The following is a 20,199-nucleotide window of genomic DNA, read 5'->3' as shown; positions in this document are numbered from 1 at the left end:
TCAGAATCCCTAGGGAAAGGCCTAGGGAATCATCACTTTCACAATTGCATAAGTGATTCTCATGCACAGCCAGAAATTAGGCCTAAAACGGCCAATCTAAAACTCAGCAGCAAAGCCTGGGGCCATGTGGTTAGAACAAGGCTGTTTCCCAGGATTTTAAAGTTTATCTAATTATATGAACATAAGGCCTGCTGAATAATGTTCACTGATTGTAACCTTTTCACAAGGGAGAAACGCAAATCAAGATCTATTACAAAAAGAAGCCATCTCTGGGGATCTTCAGGCCAAAGACCTGCTCAGGAGACTTGCAGATGAGACATCTTCTCAATGGACTCCAGCTTGCAGGCCCCCATCCTGGGGAGAGTCAGGACTGATGGTACCTGCCCTAAGTTCCTGGACTTTGATCTCCCATCTGACCTCCTTCTCACCCCTGCTCTGTTCTGACACCTCCTGCTGGGTTGACCTCATCTCTGACCCCAGTCTGCCCCAGTTTTCAGCCTCACTGCTCTAGGCTGATATCTCACATCCCATCATGACAGCTTGAGACAGGACAATATTTGTATCAGCCAACCATATTAGGCTCAAATGCTGTCTCTTCTAATGATGCAATGGCAAATGGAATATTCATTTCAACAGAAATGTGTGTGACTCAGAATGGAATTCCAGTATCTTAAACCAACTCAACACTCCCCAATCACGAAATATAGACACAATAAGACTGAAATAGCCATTGGCACCGACTGGAGCTCATGCTTCCATCTTGGGGAGAAAAAAAAAAGTTTTTTGAGGACAAGCTCTATGATGGCTTTTGTATTAACATTGGAGGCGAAAAAAAACCCCATTATCTCTATCCTCAAAGAATTTTCTAATATTTCATTCTGCTGTTATATCCAGAAATAATTTTTCTAAGATTAATTGTATAGAAAAGAAGAAAAGCTACCACATTGAAGGATATTTCTAGCTTTTTTCCAAGGCTCCAATGTCTTTCAAATGGAAATGTGGAGAAGCTTGGAGAAGTTGGTGCTGCCTCTGAACAGTTTTTAAAAGCCTGCACCAGAATTTCAGGCCCAAGATGACTGCAGCCTTCTTAGCAAAGGGCTAAGGATTAGGGTTCATGACAGCCTGTTCAGCTCATGGCTATCCTCTCAATTGATGTGTGTGCTTTTAGACAACGCAGACCAACTCTATGGTCCAGAGTGTCTTCAGAACATGTCTTTTCTCTCTGAATGCCCAGTACCTCAAATAGTGTTAACCAATGTTTGTGGAGTAGATGAAGAGCTCTCTGAAGTCCTTCGCAATTCTGGTATTGTTAAGTCTGTAATCTTGGGACTTGTTGAGGGGAATATTGAACTAGCCAAGAAGAAAGAGATTAGTTCCATTCCTGAGAGACCCTTTGTCTCATTTCATCTTGTTAGTATCATCTGTCACCTTCTCTTTCCTTCTTCCTTTTCTTCTTTCCTTCCTTCCTTTCTTCTTTCTTTCCTTCCTTCCTTCCCTCTCTCCTCTCTCCTTTATCCCAAATACATTACTGTTGAATTGTATTTCCCAAAGAGACATATTCAACTTCTAGTTCCCAGTTACCTATAACCGTGATCTTACATGGAAATAAGTTATTTGTAAACAAGGTCTTTGTCAACACGCTAATATGTACTGTGTTTATCTGGGCCTTAATCCAATAATCAATGTCCTTATGAGAAGGAGATATGGACACAAATACACAAGAGAACACCATGAGACAACAAAGGCAGATTGGAGTGATGCACCCACAAAGGGTTGTTAGGAATTGCTAGCCATCACCAGAGGCTAGAAGACACATTGGACAGGTTCTCTCTCTGTGTGTCCAAGATTTCAGAAGCCATGATGTTCAGACTTCTGGCCTCCTAATTTGTAATAGAATGTACCTATTATTTGAAGGTACCTAGCTTGTGGCATCTTGTGGCAGCACTAGGAAATGAATGTGCTTATCCAAAGCCATTATTTGGAAATCACTACACTGATGCCTATTAGCAGAGCCCTAGAGAGCTCCAGTGGCCTTGATATCTCTTCAATTGTACTCTGAGGATGATTCATTGTGTCTATTGTGGGTTGCTGAAATCTAAAAGTCTGACTCACCCAGGGAGAAGGGAAGGAAGCTTTATACAATATAATTTAGCAGGAGAATGCTAGGAGGTGAGGAGGAGGGCTGTCAGCTGTTATCCTTCCCACTAGGGACGGGCCAAGAAATAAAGAGATTTCATCATTATAAGAAGATGTCAGAGTCACTTGTTTTCAGTCATTTAATAAATATATATGGAACACCTACTTTGCGAGGCACTGATGGGAAAAGTGTATAGATGGATGGGGGAAGAATGCTAAAGAAATATTCCTTGAGTTCTGAGAGCCATGCTGGAGTTGGAGGCATAATGGTTAGCAGCACGGAGTTGGGAGTCCAACAGTCCTGACTGGAATCCTAGCTCTGCCACTGATTTCCACTGAGATCTTGGACAAGCTTCTTTATCTCCCTGGGCTTTTCTTAGACTTAGCGTGAGGGTTGAGTAAGATCATTATTGAAGAGCAAAGTTGTATCCTAGAAGTAACTCAGTAGAAGTGAAAGCTGACTTAGCTGAAAGACTTCTGCCCATCTCAGACTCCCCCACCCACTTGAATACTCACAAAGGTGGAGAACAGGAGAACAAGTTAGTCTCCTTTTACAAATAATGGAACTGTAGCTCAGAAATGCAAAATACCTAGGCCAAGTTCACACACAGGGTCCCAAGTACCTGGTCTTCCTTTTATGGATTATGTCCATCTCCAAGTCAGAGAGCGCTGAAGGGGAGCATAAGTCTGCCACAGGACCTAAGGTATTCCACTTTTGCGGCAGATACCTCTGTAGAAAGTGCATTTACTTGCTTGGTAAGAAATGTATGCATTATCCTGCCAATGTAATTGTAACCCCTCTGTACAGTATGTTCTCAAATAAAATAAAATTAAATTAAAAAAAAAAGAAAGTGCATTTACTGGACTTTATCTTTTTTTTTTAATTATCAAACGCATTGCTAAGTACTATAGGGAGTGCTAAGCAATTTGTATTTGTAACTCATTCAGTCCTAACAAGAACATTTAAGATGGGCACGATTTGTCCAATTTTATAGATATGCAACTTAAGGCATAGAGAGATTAGGGAACTCCCCTAGTGTCACACAGAGGATTGAGTGAGTCATGGGATCAGGATTCACATCTGGTTCTTGGGCCCCAAAGATAAATGTTTTTAACTACTACTCCATTCTGTCATACCTTGGGGTGAGGAGACATCAGAGTATCTCCCTTGTGAAAGGCAGGGGTAGACTAACACATCCAATGATAAGCAGCTTGTTGGTGCTATTGCTGTCATAAGACTATGTGTAATCTGACCCTTTGGAGAGAATGGCAGGATGGGGGCTGTATAGCTCTGAAACTCTGAGTCAACAGCCTCTCATTCCTGGCCTACTTCCTGAAAGCTCTTTGCATCTTAGCTTTGGAAGTCTTTGAGTACAAAAAGCTCATTTCCTGCAGTCAGGAAAGACGGGACAAGTTCCTGAAGACAGCTCATCTCCCTCATTAAGACACTCATAAAAATGTTGCACAGAGGCTGACTTATGGGTCCACTGTTTGTCAAGATCCTCCTCTACAAGGAGCCACTCCGGTAATTTGGTGCTAGGAGATGTGCAAAAGAAACCAGCTCCTTTGAGTCCTGGAATTATTTATGGTTCCAAGAAGAGAGAATGTCATTCGGAAAGTTAACAAGCCTTCACCAGCACAACAGACTGTTTAATGTGCGACAGGGGATGAAGAAAGCTTCAGAGTTCCAACACCAGCTAGGAAGACTTGAGAAATCCCATACACATGAGCTGTTTTGAGGAAAGCTCTAAGAACAGAATGACAACAGCCAACAAATATGGGACCTTATCTTGCCCCAGGCCTCCTGTTCTAAATGCTTTGCGTTGGGGGCAGTAGTGAAGTTTGAGCTCAGCGCCTTGATCTTGCTAGGCAGGTGCTCTACCACTTAGGCTATGCTTTCAGTCCTGTGCCTAATATTTTTGTGTTTGTATGTGTGCCTTAATTCACTTAATGCCCACAATATACCTGTTTTTACAAATGAAGAAACTGAGGCCCAGAGAGGTTCTATAACTTGCTCTGGGGCACACACAACATCTAATGAGTGGCAAAATCAGGATTTTAATGTAAAGTTGCCTCTACATTTGTGCTCATAAGCACTAAATTTGGATGGAATTCAGTTTTAAGTCCATCTAGTAAGATAAAATGTACTTACTTTCAAAATGACCTGTGATGATCCCTTAAAGTGCCTCAGAAGTAGTGTAGTATATGTGGGAGAACCACTGAGCTAAACACATGTGTATGCAGATATTCGCACTTTTTAAACTACTCTGATTTGATAGGTAAACTGTCAAATCTGGCAGGGGAATTCTAGAGTGTCTCTGCCAAGCTGACTGTTCTCTTTTAATATTTTCCCCTACAACCAATAAATGTCATGTTCTATGATATATTTGCTGTAGAATCAAGAGGCAACTTTCTTGAAAGTTCTACTAGACAAAAGGTTCTAATGCCCAATTCTAAACTAAATGAACCTGGGCAGTGAAACTCTATATTAACCTTGGAGCCAGGAAGACCTGAATTTGAACCCTAAATCTGTTTACTTATTGGTGTGTCATTTGCCAAAGCCTCAGTGTCTCGATTTGTAAAATGGTCAGAGCAAATTCCAGTATGTTCAGAACATTGAATTTAAACACTTCGGAAGTAGTGAGGTACTATTAGTAAATATAAATTACAGTAATTAAACACTTAGCTCTTTGTAACTTCTTGATCTAAGGCGGGTCACATCCCTCTCTGAGCCTCATTTTTTCTCATCGGTGGTAATGACAGTACATAGTGTTCTGGAGGCTAACTTCAAAAGTCATTGTAAGTAAAAGAAAAGCATGGCAGATTATGTGTTAGGATTGTCTCAACTGCTGGTATACCTGGGATTGTGAGAAGGTGTTGGAGGACCCCTGCTGGAGAAAATAATTCAAGAGACTCTAGGGCTGAAGTCCAGAAATGGGCTTAAATCTTCACTTTTTCCCTTCTGTGCTGTTGTGTGACTTTGAGGGAATGATCTAACCTGAGCCACCACTTTCCCCACTATCAAGTGATGCTATTAGTTACAGATGTCATAGGGTTCCCTCAAGAATCATAGTCTATAGAAAGTGTTAGGAACATAATTTTGTTGTCCTCGATGAGTTGTGTGTGTGCAGAATCTGAACCTTCCGGGCTGAATCAAATTCAGCCCCTCTGGTGTCACCACACGAAGCTCAGGTAGGGGAGATGCTCCTGGGGGAGCCAATGGGCTTCAGTGCCTCCCCTCACCCCGTACCCCTCCCGTCTAGACGTTGCCATGGCTACAGGTTCAGACCCGGAGCAGTATGGGGGCGTGTTCATCTCAACCCCCGCCTCCCAAGAATGACCATTGGCTGAAGCGGACACGTGACGCGCCCCCGCTATGCTAATATATGGTAATCGCCCCCACGCCCCTCCTCCTCGGGCCGCGTCCGAGTAGCCGGCAGGGTGTGCGGCGCGGAGCCGAGGGGGCGGGCTGAGGGGCGGCCCTCGGGAGAAAGCGGCCAGGTGGAGGAGGAGCAGCGCGGAAACGACCGCAGGTAACGGCGGGCGGACGGGCGGGCGCGTGCGCGCTGGGGCCGGCTCGCGGCAGACCGACGGCGGCGCGCGCGCGGCGCGGGGGGCGGGGGGGGGCACACCCGGCGCCGCTCTGCCGGCTTAACCCTTTGGGCACCTAGCTGTCACGGCGCGACCCGGCGAGGCGGCTGGCGTCAGGCCGGGCCGCGCGAAGGCCGGGGCATTGCGGTGGACACGGGCAGGCGGGCGAAGACCCAGCCACTAGGAAGAGTGACGGCGAGCTTTGAGGCCGGGACTTGCCGGCGGCTGCGGGAGACCGGCTGAAGACCCTGCCGTCGCCAGCTTTGCTTTCGGTGGGGGGGGGGGGCGCGGAGCACCCCCTCCTCCCACCCTCGTCCGGGGCTTGGAGAGCCCCGCCGCCGCCGCTCAGCCCCGGGGCCGGACGCGGCCTGCGTCTCCTCCGCTGTCCTGTCCCGCGGAGTGCGGGGAGCCTGGGGCCTAAGCTCGGCGCCCCCTCCTCAGCCGCGGCCTGACAGCCCCGGCCGCAGCCACTCGTGACCCTGAGTCCGGCCTGGGGAGGGGGTTGGGGTGCGGGGCGAAGGCTAGAGTGGCGCAGCGAGGGGGTGGGGCGGAGGACACGCCGCCGAGCAAACGGTGGTTGTTGGTGCTGGAAGGACGAGCCCCTAAAGGAAAAGCAGACCCCCAGGTTTGAGAGAGAGGGATGGCCAAGGAAGCCACGGGCCCCTGGTTTTGTGTGCTGGGCGACGATGACCTTACACCCGTGAGAAAAGGTCATTGCTGGACACCTGGATCGGATCTGTCATGTACAGAGGAGGCGCCTGTTTAACGTGAGTTTGTAACAGATTTCTTACACGGCAAGATTTAAATCCATCTTCCTCCGCCATGTCCCCTCCCAGGTCTGCTACCCAAGAGTTCGCTTTTAATTAGTACCCTCCACCCCCCTCCCCCCACTTCGCTAAAACTAGGGCCGGCTTTAGACTCGCAATGTAATTTAGCCTTTCGCTAACAATGGTTAGGATAGGAGATGAGCCATTAATATTAAGCTTGCCCTGGGAGGTTTAGTGTGTAGGGAAAAGGTTTCTATCACCAGTGGGAATGAGAAGCCAACGTGTTCCAGTTTGAGCCATAGGCTTTCCTTCTTAGGTCTAAAGCTATTTCTTCAAAATCAAGAGGACGTGAAAAGTGTCAAGAACCAAATGGGATTTTTTTTTTTTTTTGCAAATGAAGTGCAGATTATGCTTCCACGTCGTTTATCATGGCAACAGCAACCTCTTGGGGTATGCCAGATGCTATGTCTTGAGGACGCATAAAATGAATAAGAGAAAATTAGTCCTTGTCCTCAAGGAAGTCGTGGGAGAGATGAAATTGTTGGTGTAAGTGGTAACAGCCTAATGGATATGTGTGTGTGTGTGTGTGTGTGTGTGTGTGTGTGTGTGTGTGTGTGTGTGTGTGTGTGTATAAAGAGATTTGGAAACACAGAAGAGAGAACAGTTCATTGTCTAGAAGAACAGTGCAGGCTATCCAGATAACACATTTAAACAAGGTATTGAAGGGCCAGTAGGAGTGTGCCTTGCAAGGAAGGTTGGAAGGTCAGGATCACCAAAGCAGAAGGATCAGTGAATTCAGACATTTAAAAAGAATAATATCTCTAGGAAATAGCTTTTTATTACCACCATGGCTTTTCCCTCCTTATTTTGTAATATAGGTTTCCAAAAGTTACCTATATTTCTATGACAATTTCAAGTAGTATTTTCCTTCTGATTGTTTTTCTCTCCTATATTTTACACTTACCACTTTTTCTGATCTTTGTTGCCCTCTTTTTCTTGTAAGAGTCCCATAACCACAATTACAAAAGGTTAGTTTTCAGGTAGAGACCTGAAAAGTGGCCACAATATATTAGTACTGCTGCATCCTAGGAAGGCAGATTTAAACCATAGAAAAATGGAAACTGCAGGTCAGAGCTAGGAACAATGCTGAAGGGAAATGAGCAACAAGATGAGAAATGGAAGGATCTGATTAAGAGGATTGGACTGTGGGGTAGATCAGGGGAAGCAGTTTGAGAGAGAACATGGATAGAGATAGAAGGATAGAAACCACTCTTATGTGGTGCTAGCTGTATAGGACAGCAGTGAGCCGGACAACCTCCAGAAACTGTGTAGGGAAGGACAACACCATCTCCTCTATAGAAAACTTCCAGTGCCTCCTCCTTTTGCTTCTCTCTCCCATCTAAAAATCTTATCCTCTTGATTCTAATTTCCACCCATGATTTGCTTTCATAAGGTTCCTTCTTACTTACTGAGGGCTTACGTAGAGAAAACTCTATTTTGCTGCCTTAGCATCTATTTCCAAAATTATAAATAGTTCATTTTAGATCATAGGCAGTCAAATAGCCAGCCTGTTTTTACTTCCTGGTCATATGGAAGGCAGCTATATATGCCACTATATTACTACCAATTCAATTTCCTGGTCATTGATAATAGCACAAGGATGGGCCCATAAGTGGAAAGATAGGTCTCATCCCAGAATTCATCTAATGTTTAAATCAGACTTTTCAGCTTTATGAAGAAGCAAAATGTTAAATATCTTGAGGAAATCCTGAAATTTTTCAGTGTATATACCCTGTAAGTGGGGAGTGTGTACACATGTGTTTGTGTGAGGGGAGGGAGAGTTATTGGTCAAAAGAGGGAAATTAAAGTGTGTCAGATGGAGAAGGTAATAATGAAAGCTGTAAGGTTAGGTAAGTTCCCTAGTATCCAGTTTTTTTCCTCAGTGTTTTATACTTTTAATTACAAAGATCTTTTGCCTCGTTGGTTGGGTTTGTTCAGATTTTTTAGGATAGCTACACATAGTTATAAATTTCTCTTAGAACTGCCTTTGCTGAATAGCAAAGGTTCTGATAAGTTCTGTTTTTATTTTCATTTGATTGTATGAATTTTAAAATTTCCTCCCTAATTTCTTAAGTTACAGACTAATAATTCAACAGTTTATTGTTCAAGCTCCATGTATTTATGCAGTTTGTATTGTTATTCTTGCTATTGATTTTTAATTCTATTCTGATCTGGTAAGCCACAAGAAATAATTTCCCTTTTTGTTGTTATTTGTTAATACTTTATGACCTAAAATGTGATCTATGTGGGGAAAAGTTCCATAGGCTCTGAGAAAAATGTGTACTCTGCAGATGTCAGATGTGATATGCTATAGGTATTTATTAAATCCATTTGATCTCTAGCGTAGTTTAAATCTGAAGTTTGTTGATTTTTGTTTTGTTTTGTTTTGTCGGTCATGGGGCTTGAACTCTGGGCATGGGCGCTGTCCCTCAGCTCTTCAGCTCAAGGCTAGCGCTCTGCCACTTGAGCCACAGTGCTACTTCCAGTTTTCTGAGTGGTTTATTGAAGAAAAGAGTCTCTTGGAGTTTCCTTCCTGGGCTGGCTTTAACCGTAATCCTCAGATCTCAGCCTCCTGAGTAGCTAGTATTAAAGGCGTGAGCCACGAGCGCCTGGCTGAAGTTTGTTGATTTTTTTTTTTTGTATAAATGATAATCAATAAGAATAGGTATTGGGGCTGGGAAGGTGGCTCAGTTGTAGAGTGCTTGCCTTGCATGAGGCCCTGAGTTCAATTCCCCAGCACCACATAAGCAAAAAGAAAAAAAGCCAGAAGTGGCGCTGTGGCTCAAGTAGTAAAACGCTAGCCTTGAGCTGAATTGCTGAGGGACAGTGCGCAGGCCCAGAGTTCAGGCCCTACTACCGGACGCCAAAAAAAAAAAAAAAGGTATTAAAAGCCACCCACCATTTTGTATCTGGATTCATCTGTCCCTTTATATATAGTAGTGTTTATTTCATGAATTTGAGTACATCAACATTCTGTACACATACTTGCAATCACCCTATCTTCTTGATGGATTGCTCTCTTTATGAATATATAGTGACCTTTTTTGTCTCTTCTGCTTAATATTGATTTGAACTCTAGTTTGTTTGATACGGATTTAGCTACTTTTGCTTGCTTTCAGATGCCATTTGCTTGCAGTACTGTGTTCCTTTCTTTTACTATAAGTATCTTCCTGTCTTTGCCAATGAGTTGAGTTTCTTGTAGACAGTACCAGCTGGGTCTTGTTTTTTTTTTTTTAATCCCTTCAGCCATTGGGCACCTTTTAATTGAAGAGTTAAGACCATTTACTCAGTGTAATTATGGAGAGGAATGAACTAACTTCTCCTTTCTTTATCTAAGAGGTTTCCTAAGTTAATAATATTTGGTTCTTTCTTACTTTTTAGTTGTCATCAGTTCTTTTAGTGAGATTTCCCAAGCTCTCCTGCTTGTGTCTATTTTTCTTCTTCTTCTGTAGGTGTATTTCTTTAAGTATTTTCTTTAATGTTATCTTAGTGGTCATGAATTGTTTCAGTTAATGCTTATCATAGAAGGCCTTTATTTCTCATTTGATTTAAAAAATAATTTGATTAGAAAGATAGTGTGTCTTAGTTGGCAGCTATTTGTTTCAGAGCTTGAAATGCATCAGTCCATGCTCTCCTGACCTTTTAGGGTATAAGGTAAGAGGTCTGCTGCCCTGCTAATAGGATTGCCTTAGTAAGTAACTTGGCCCTTATCTCCTGCAGTTTTCAGTAGTCTTTCTTTGTTAGGACATTTGGCATTTTAACTATTTTATGGTATAGAGAGAGGTTCTTTGCTGATCATATATAGTTGAGCTTTTAAATACCTCATGTACTTGGATGCCCATTTCCCCCCTTAATTTGGTGAAATTTCTTCTATAATTTCATTAAATATGTTTTCTGTGCCTTTAGTCTATATCTCAGTGCCCTCTTTGACACAACAGATTTCTAGGTTTTGTCTCTTAATCATGTTTCAGAGGTCTTGGGTTTGTGCTCATAATGGCTTTTCTTTTTCTTTATTGCATTCTGAATGTCAGTTTATTAGCATGTCTTCAGTCTCTGATACGCTTTCTTCTACCTGGTCTGGTCTATTGGTACTTTGCATTGAATTTTTAATTTGATTTTCATTTCCAAGGTTTCCATTTGATTTTGTCTTTATTTTCAGAATCTCTGTTTACTGAGTTTCTCATCCAAATTATTGAATTTTTAAAAATCTAATTTGACTTCACCCTCTTGGAGGTCATTGATCAGTTTGTAAACTGAATGTTTTCTTTGGCATTTCAACCATTTCAATATCTTTTGAGAATCAAGAACTTTCGGAAGATTAGTGTTTCGTCTGTGTTGTTGTTTTTTTTTTATAATCCTTATGTTTCTAAGTTACAATTTAGACATCTGTTAGTATAGCTCTCTCTTCAAGTTTTATGGGGGGCATGGTTTCTGGTACACTAAGTAGGGACTAGTACACAGTTGTCAGCTTCAGGGTTACATTTACATTTTTTTTTGGTCGGTCGTGGGGTTTGAACTCAACATTTACATTTTCTTTGTGACCCAAGAGCCATTGCTGGCCCCAACAAACTTTTCAGCCTGATGTCTGGGAAGGCTCCCATTCACTCCAGAGCACCCTCTGGTTTGTGCATCTGAGAGTAGTAAACATCCAACCTTTGGGGTGTTGCTTGAGTATGTTAGAGTCTGGGAGAAGCAAAAATCACTGCAATCTTCATTGGATGGGCAGAACGAAGGCAATCTGACACTGTCTGCTTGTCTCTGTGTTTTAAGATCATTCCCAGTAAGGTAATAGACTAAAGAAATGAAGTGATCCACCAGACCTGGGCTTAGAGTTGCAGTCCTTCCCAGGAGCAAAACATATGCAGCCAGGGAGGCAACTCCAGAGACTGACTTAGGCTCAGAGTTCTGAGTCTTCACAGTAATCACAGGCAAAGGATCCTCCTCCTGATACAGTAGCTTGTGGCCATTGATCACCCAGCCCTTCATAACACAAACTCCCTGCTGATTAAACTTCCCAACAGTCCATATCCAATCCTCCCCATTTCTACAACTGCATGCTGTGGCTGTCTCACAAATATACACTTTGGCAGAATATCTCCAGGCTCTGGAATATCTCCCCTGATCTGGAATATTATAAACCAGAGTGATGGCATACTTTTACCCCAACAGCTTTGAACTACAGGACCCTGTCTACCATAATTATATGGATTGCCTATATATTCTTCTCTTACTTCTGTAGCTTATGCTATTTATTCCTTATCTATCACATGGATCATCAAAAATTTTATTTCTAAAAAAGTGTTTTCCCTCCTTCCTGGCTTTATAATCACTTGGAACTGACATCAAATTAATTTTTTTCTTGTTTTTGTTTCTATAGTTATTGCTCTTTTCCAAACCAATTTTTCTTGCCCCCCCTTTTTTAATCCCTCTCCCCTCTTCTATCTAAGCAATAATTCAACTAAATGCTAAGCAAGTCCCACACCAGCCAACATAGATTCCCATGTGGAGGAAATCAGACAACTCTGGGCTTATGTTGCCTTTGCCTATTACCTAGGTTCTTCTCATTTAGTGTGATTGTTCTTATTTCCTAATCCAAATGTGGTCAGAATAAACCTAGCAATACATGTCATTAAAGATACTAAGAGACTTCTGGTGCGGTCTGAAACAAACTTGGACAGCTAAGTACTCTCCATAATGTCTTTTGGATGGTGGTAGGTTCTCTATAGGCACTGTTGTAGTTGTGTATTGATGTATAACAAATACCTCCAGAATTAGTCTTAAATATTTCTCTGTTTTTAAGACTCAGTTCCAGCATCACCTCTCAGAATCATTTCCCAGCTTGTTTCAATTAATATCCTGATATACCTTAGCACTTAGCACCTAGTTGTAATTTCTAGGATTATGTACTTTTCAGACCCATAACTTCAATTTCTACTATGCTTTGAAGATATTAGATCTTCGATAAATGGTTTTGAATGCACTTAAGAATAATTCTTACTTTTATATACTTTATTCTTCAGAAAAGTTAGGTATACTACATTGTTTCTAGGTATACTGCACTGTGCCTATGTTAAATACAACTCTTCATCTCTCCATTGATAGGCTCATATATTATAGTTCCTGGAGATAAAAATGTAAAGTATTTCTTATGTCAAAAACTATTTGATATACTACCTTACATATGTAAGTGTCTATACATCACTTTGACAAAAAAATAAAATAAGTAAATAAATAAAAATATGCAAAAAGGAAAAAAAACTATTTGAAGTTAAACTATTTAAAGCCTTAAATTTGACAATACCTTTCCCTGTAAGCCTAGCCATATAGGAAGCAGATATTGAAAAGATCACAGACCATGGCCAGTCCCAGCAAAATTTTGCCATAACCCCATCTCAACCAATAAAAGCTGGTAAGCATAAATAGGAACATCAAGCCAGGCACTGTTGGTTCACTCTAGTAATCCTAACTACTTAGGAGGCTAAGATCGAGGATCATGGTTCAGTTCTATCCTGGGCAGAAAAGTCTACTAGACTCTTACCTTAGAAAAAAACGAAGTGGCGCTAGGAAGGTGGCTCAGTGGTACAGTGCTTGCCTTGAATGCATGAGGCCCTGGGTTCTATTCCTCAGCACCACATAAGCAGAAAAAGCCAGAAGTGGGGCTGAGGCTCAAGTGGTAGAGCGCTGGTCTACAGCTGAAGAGCTGGGGGACAGTGTCCAGGCCCAGAGTTCGGGCCTCACAACCAACAAAAAAGAAAAAAGAAAAAAAACGTGGCTCTATGGCTCAAGTGGTAGAGTGCTACCTTTGAGAAAAAAAAAAAAAAGCCCTGATTTCAAGCCCTAGGACTGTCACACAAAAAAAGGAAAATCATAGTCCAGTCTGACCCAGACATAAAATGTAAGACCATATTTAATCCATAACTACTAAAGCCCGGCTTTAGTAATAATGCCTGACTAGCAAGTACAAGGTCTTGAGTTTAAACTGATATAACACCAAAACAAAAACAAAATGGAAAAGAAAAGAAAACACCAACAAAAAACTACTTGACAACTCACCTACTCTACTGAGGACTTCTTAACCTCTGTAATTCCTTTAGTCTGAAGTAAATTATGGCCCTAAAAGTCATAGGGTGTTAAAGTCAATATTGGTTCATTATTCATATATTTGACTTTACATTTTATGAAGTCAGGGTCTCTGTCTAGCTAATTTAATGCTATAGCCCCAATACCATGAACTAATAGCTGCTTAAATAATACAGGTGAATAAATTAATGGAACCCTACTATTGATAACTCATGCCCCATATGATTATCTAGGTCCTGACTTCTGATCACTTAGAGCCTTAAGTTTGATTTCAACATTTCATATGGCCTGAATTTTCCATCTTGGTTCTTGACTCCTCTTGCCCAGGACTTTTTCAAAGCTTCCTTGTTTTGCCTAGAACTAAAGTACCAATTTGTCTCTTTGTCATCCTAATGAGTAACATATTCCCTTAGGAAAATATTCTTTTGTCTACACCCAGAAATATCTACCCATCTATATTAAATCTGTTCTTTAAATATTTGAACTAAAGAGAATTATATTTAAATTTTTAAATAAAGTGAATTTTAGACAAAAACCAGAGTCTACAATTTTTGTGACTATATTAGACTGATTGACTTGTAAGCTTCAGCAATTCAATGTACATTAATTTTTATACCAACCTGTGAATCAAAGGAAAAGAGGGAATTGAGTGTATAAATATGGTTGCCAGGGCAACTTCTCCTGACAGAAGAGAGAACCTCACAGGAATTTATACAGGCCCCAAGAAGCAATGTAACCTGATCTTCCTCTGCTCTTTCTGCTGAGGAAAGAAGATGTGAAAACACAGACACAGATAAAGGAGGCTTGAACATCTCAAAAGACTTGAGTATACTATTCAGAGCAAATGATGGCTATCCTAAGCAGAGTTCCTTTTGAGGAACTATCTATAAATTCCAAGCCTTTGCGATTCCATCTCTGTATTACGTGAATTTAACAATTATTTATTAGCACTTTCTAAATGGTTCATTGCCCCAAAAGGAAGATGATTATGTAAGAGCTTGGTAACAGCTTGGAGATAATTGTATTATGCATAGCAGACATCCCATGAATTTTACCCAGATTGCCTTTTTGAGTAAAGAGTGATATGGACTTAAATCTTTGTTTTTAAATGTTGTTTTTGAAGAAAAACCATAGCACAACTGTATTTTTTGATATGTTTCTATTTTTTATTATCATTCCTGAGAAAAATCTAGCCAATTGATTCATCAGCCATATCCCAAGGTAGATGTTCATCTAATAACAGTGTATTTTTCTGTAGATAAAGAACCAGTAAAGGGTAGATTTACCACCCTGATAGCTAAAATCACAAGCACTATTCTTATTTTCATTATAAATCATGGTTCAAGGTCCTAGAATCTTGGATAAGAAATGTGATTGAAATACTGAACACTGTCCCAGATCTGAAGACTGCCTTCCAGTGTCTCCTTTCCTTTTCTTCTTCTTTTTGCTTTGTGCTTGTTACAAATAAAGCTTGCATTCTCCCCTCCCCCTCTGCGATCTCCATTCTAGTCAACTTTCTCTCTGTGCTCCCATCTTATTCTGTACACTGAGGATAATCATAGGTGCTTCCACAAATAATTATAGAAATAAAAAAGTGGGAGAGAGCAGGAAAGGGGTGACATTGTCCAAAAAGAAATGCACTCATTGCCTGACTTATGTAACTGCAACCCCTTTGCATATCACCTTTATAGTAACAATTTTAAGAGAATTATAGAAATAGATGGGTTAACTCAGTAAGGTACATAGTAAGCCATGTCTGAGTTTTACCTTTAATTATTTCCTGAGATCTCCCGGATAGTAGAGTTAATTCTGTTTGAAAGTAGAGAATGTGGAGATGAGTAGAGGGTATAATAACTTCCCTAAAGTTGTACAGTAGTAAGTTTGGGCTCAGATTGTTCTCATCTTTCATGCAGCACTGACATTTTCCATTCTATTTAGCAAAAGAAAAAGAATAAGAGGGGGATACTTGGCTTTTGGAGCACTTTGAAATAGAAATTACTTCTCTGACGCACCTGAAAATGAATTTTTTTTTGGGGGGGGGGTCCGGTCGTGGGCCTGAACTCTGTGCCTGGGCGCTGTCCCTCAGCTCTTCAGCTGAAGGCTAGCGCTCTACCACTTGAGCCACAGCACTACTTCCGGCTTTTTTTTTCTGCTTATGTGGCACTGAGGAATCAAACCCAGGGCCTCATGCATGCAAGGCAAGCGCTATACCACTGAGCCACCTTTCCAGCCCCTGAAAATGAATTTTTTTTTATTTTTTTTCTCAAAGCCAAATGTGAGAAATGGTTGGGGAAGTAGAATATAAAATAGCAGGTGTTGTTTGTGTCAGATTTATAATACATACATCCCCAAATCTTGTCTCTGATCATGATGATCCTTGGAGGGCAATATCATAGCTGCCAACTGTGACAGAACCTAATTACAAGGAAAAACTAACCACATCTCTCACTGACTTTTAGCATCTGCCTGTGTCTTTTTTCATCTGAGTATTTAAACTTTGTTTTTTTTTCCAAATTCACAATATTCATTTATCCAATAATCATTTTCAAAGTTTCTTTACCTGTTCAAGTTGCAGAATAAAGAAAAATAGCCAGAACCTAATCCTAGTACTCTAGAATTATCTTAAGAAAGACAGACATGAAAACTATTGCATTGCTATAAGTAGTACTCTAATAGGAATATGACCAATGGATCTTGAAAGCTTAGAGGAAGGACCCCTTAACCTGCTTAGAAATGTTAGGAATATTTTTCTGGAGAGAGTGACATTTGAGATACCAATTAAGTATAAGGAGGGCCTCCTCAGGTAGACAGAAAACAATGTATGCACAGGTAGTGTGTCTAAGGGAAAGAGTACATATGGCAAGCCCAAACAACCCAACATAGCAATATAATACTAAGTAGGTTAATCACAGAACAAGGTATCAATTCCCAAAAGGCTTAGTTTACCATACTAAGAAATTTGGACTTCTGTGGTAGAGGTCATTGAGCTTCTAGCTCTTCAAATTTAACATGATCAGATTTGCTTTTAGGAAGATCAGCAATGTGGAGGATAGATAGTATGGATAAGAGTTGGACCAGAGACCGAATCATGCAGTTGTACCCATGTAGGTCCTTGTCTCTAATATAGAAATGAATTTCAGGATGAGACACAAGAGACAGGCAGAATTGTATTTAGCAATCTAGGAGAAAGTGAAAGATATATTCCAGAGACAGGATGGACATAAAGAGGAACACAGTAAGTAGCTTTTTAACATTAGAGATATTAATACTAGGCAAAGTAGGGCAGGGAGTTTTGCTTAAACATTCCTTTAGATAAAAGTTCCCTTGTTCTGGGAACATTTCAGTCATTCTAGTTGTGACAAAATTTTGACATTATCCTGCCCAGAGACATCAGATCTTGATTAATTTTACTAAATTTGGGTTGCTGTTACATAGACGGTTTTTTTTTTCTACAAGCATGTCTGCAAACAAAGGAGTATTTTATTGAACACTTTTTTCTCAAGTATTTTTTTCAATATATACTTGCTTAGTAACTTGGGTATATTAATCATCTTGGCAAGGTCAAAATGTGTTTTTCTTCTGTATGCTACAACTTAGTAGGGGAGTAGATGAATAAAAGAAAAATTCATGCCGGGCCCTGGTGGCTCACGCCTGTAATCCTAGCTACTCAGGAGGCTGAGATCTGAGGATCACGGTTCAAAGCCAGCCCGGGCAGGAGAGACTGTGAGACTCCTATCTCCAATAAAACCACCAGAAAACCGGAAGTGGCACTGTAGCTCAAGTGGTAGAGCGCTTGCCTTGAGCTGAAGAGCTGAGGGACAGTGCCCAGGCCCAGAGTTCAAGCCCCACGACCGACAAAAAAAAAAAAAAAAAAAAAAAAAAGAAAAGAAAAATTCATGCACATGCTCCTGATCAAGTTATCTATTAATACAATGCTTATTTCTGGCTTCTAGCTACTGGCTCCCATGTCTTCTGGTCCCTAATCTATCTTGCCTCAGTGGAATGATTGTCTAGCCCTAGTTTAAACACTAGCATGGAAGAAAAACAAAACAAAAAATTCTCACGTAAGACATGGCTTTGAGCTGGTTGCTGACAACTGAGGATCACAGTTAAAAACCAGCCCAGATAGAAAAGACCATTAGACTCTAATCTCCAATTAACTACCAAAATTCTGGAAGTAGAGGTATAGAGATATAACTCAAGTGTTTGAGTACCAGCCTTGAACGAAAAAGTCAAACAATAATGTGATGCTCTGAATTCAAACTCCAGAACAACCTCCCTCAAAAACATGGCTTTTGAATAGCTAAAAAGTAGATTTGTATTTAAAGAAACAGTAAATCTAGGGGCTGGGAAGATGGCTCAGTGGTAGAGCACTTACCTTGCATGCCTGAGGCCCTGGGTTTGATTCCTCAGCACCATATAAGCAAAAAAAGAAAAAAGCCGGAAGTGGCACTGTGGCTCAAGTGGTAGAGTGCTAGCCTTGAGCTGAAGGGCTGAGGGACAGTGCCCAGGCCCAGAGTTCAGGCCCCAGGACTGGACCAAAAAAAAAAAAGAAACAGTAAATCTAGATAAATTAGAACAGGACTTAAGAAATTGACATCTTTCCCATATGTCATATGATTAGAGACTAATTCACTGTTAAAGAATTGTAGGAGATTGAAGACAAATTTCCAGAATAAGGCTGACAGATGCAGTTGTGTTTACTTTTTTTGGGGGGGGAGGGTCCGGTCGTGGGGCCTGAACTCTGGGCCTGGGCGCTGTCCCTCAGCTCTTCAGCTCAAGGCTAGCGCTCTACCACTTGAGCCACAGCACCACTTCTGGCTTTTTTCTTTTTGCTTATGTGGTGCTGAGGAATCCAACCCAGGGCCTCATGCATACAAGGCAAGCACTCTACCACTGAGCCACCTTCCCAGCCCCTGCAGTTGTGTTTACTAAAGATCCTGGCTGCTCAAAGTTGTAACCAGTTACTGAGTCCAAGCTGTAAACCTATTAACTGTCTGACAGTCTACTTAAATTCTTTGTTAGGGATCTTCAGCGTTTAGATGTTTGCTTTTGATGCCTCATCCCAGTTTTCAAATAAGAAGTAAAGCACTCAGAAACATTAAGATAAAGATTGAAACTAAAACAAGAAGATCAGATGCATTAAATGCTAGGGGAGTTTAACTGTAGCAATCTCACTTAACTATTGACAATTTGACACCAGAATTAACATTTCTTTCCATGTTCTTGCTGACTACACTGAAAGTAAGTGAGACTAATTGTAATAACCTCTTTTTAAGCCAAGATATATGGGACAGCAAATTAAACTCAATTATTAAACTTTTGTGTATAAGTAGTATATGATATGTGATTTGTGGTGTGTATCTGTGTGTTTGTGAGAGAGCAAGAGATATACAAGTACATACATAAGTGTGTATGTCATATGTTAGATATTTCTTTTTTTTGTGTGGGGGGGTCCGGTCGTGGGGCCTGAACTCTGGGCCTGGGTGCTGTCCCCCAGCTCTTCAGCTCAAGGCTAGCACTCTTCACTTGAGCCACAGAGCCACTTCCAGCTTTTTTTTTTTTTTGCTTATGTTGTGCTGAGGAATTGAACCCAGGGCCTCATGCATGCAAGGCAAGCACTCTACCACTGAACTACCTTCCCAGCCCCAGATATTTCAATTTTTGTATCAACTCAGTAAATTCAGTTTTTAGGTATATATATTAGATATTTAATGGAAAAGCTGAGATCCAGAGATACTAAGTGATAAATTCAAGCTTTCCTGCTACACTATACTACCTCTTAAATTGCCACACAGCACTAACCTCAGTGGCACCATAATTCAGCTGTCAGCAGACCATTAGTACAACCTTGGGTCGCTCACTTTGCAGTCATGCTCTCTGGGCCACAAGAGGCATTCATCGTTTCCTTCATTAGAAAAATAGCTTCATAAACTATGTACTGCAGTGGGTCAAAACAACAATAAAACAGTGAAAACAGATTTATAGGCCAATTTAACTGAAAAAGTTAAATTAGCTATTAAATTAAAAGTTAATTTAGCTGTTGCATACCCAACACCATATCGCCCACCCCCTGCAATCTCACCACCATTGGCTGTTAGTTTCGTGATGGTTGCCATTCTGACTGGGTTGAGTTGGAATCTCAGTTTTTCATTTACATTTCCCTTATGGCTAAGGATGTTGAACTTTGCTTCCAGTACTTACTGGCTATTTATACTTCTCTTTTGAGAACTGCCTGTGCATTTCATTTGCAAATTTGTTAATTGAACTATTTGATCTTTAAGCATTTAAGTTTTGTAGCTCTTCAAATACTCTGCATCTATCCAGAGTATTTAAATCTGATGAATAACTGGCAAATGTTTTCTATCATTCTATGGATTTTCTCCTTATTCCTGTGATTATTTTTATTTTCTTTGCTATGCAGAAGCTTTTTTTTTTTTTTTTTTTGTCTGTTTTGGGGCCTGAACTCTGGCCTGGGCACTGTCTCTCAGCTCTTCAGCTCAAGTTTAGCTCTATCACTTGAGCCACAGCGCCACTTCGAGCTTTTTCTACTATGTGGTACTTG

The 20,199-nt window shown here is 41.0% G+C and overlaps 1 protein-coding gene across 5 annotated transcripts in view; it reads left to right on the top strand.

Moving 5' to 3' along the window:
• Window positions 1-5,586: 5,586 nt before the first annotated feature.
• The window catches only part of Phc2 (polyhomeotic homolog 2), a 98,669-nt gene continuing 84,056 nt past the window's right edge, over window positions 5,587-20,199 (top strand). For 2 of the 5 annotated variants that reach the window (XM_070008803.1, XM_070008801.1), the window contains exon 1: window positions 6,293-6,494. The gene's annotated coding sequence lies outside the window, so the exon portion shown is untranslated. Of the gene's footprint in view, window positions 5,670-6,291; window positions 6,495-20,199 lie in introns of those variants that run through there. The other 3 variants (XM_070008800.1, XM_070008799.1, XM_070008804.1) reach the window with 3 other exon arrangements.

The sequence above is a fragment of the Dipodomys merriami genome, unplaced genomic scaffold (assembly GCF_024711535.1).
Source record: "Dipodomys merriami isolate MVZ:Mamm:240054 unplaced genomic scaffold, mDipMer1.0.p SCAF_71, whole genome shotgun sequence".
Lineage (NCBI taxonomy): Eukaryota > Metazoa > Chordata > Mammalia > Rodentia > Heteromyidae > Dipodomys > Dipodomys merriami.
This window is presented reverse-complemented; position numbering and strand designations above follow the sequence as displayed.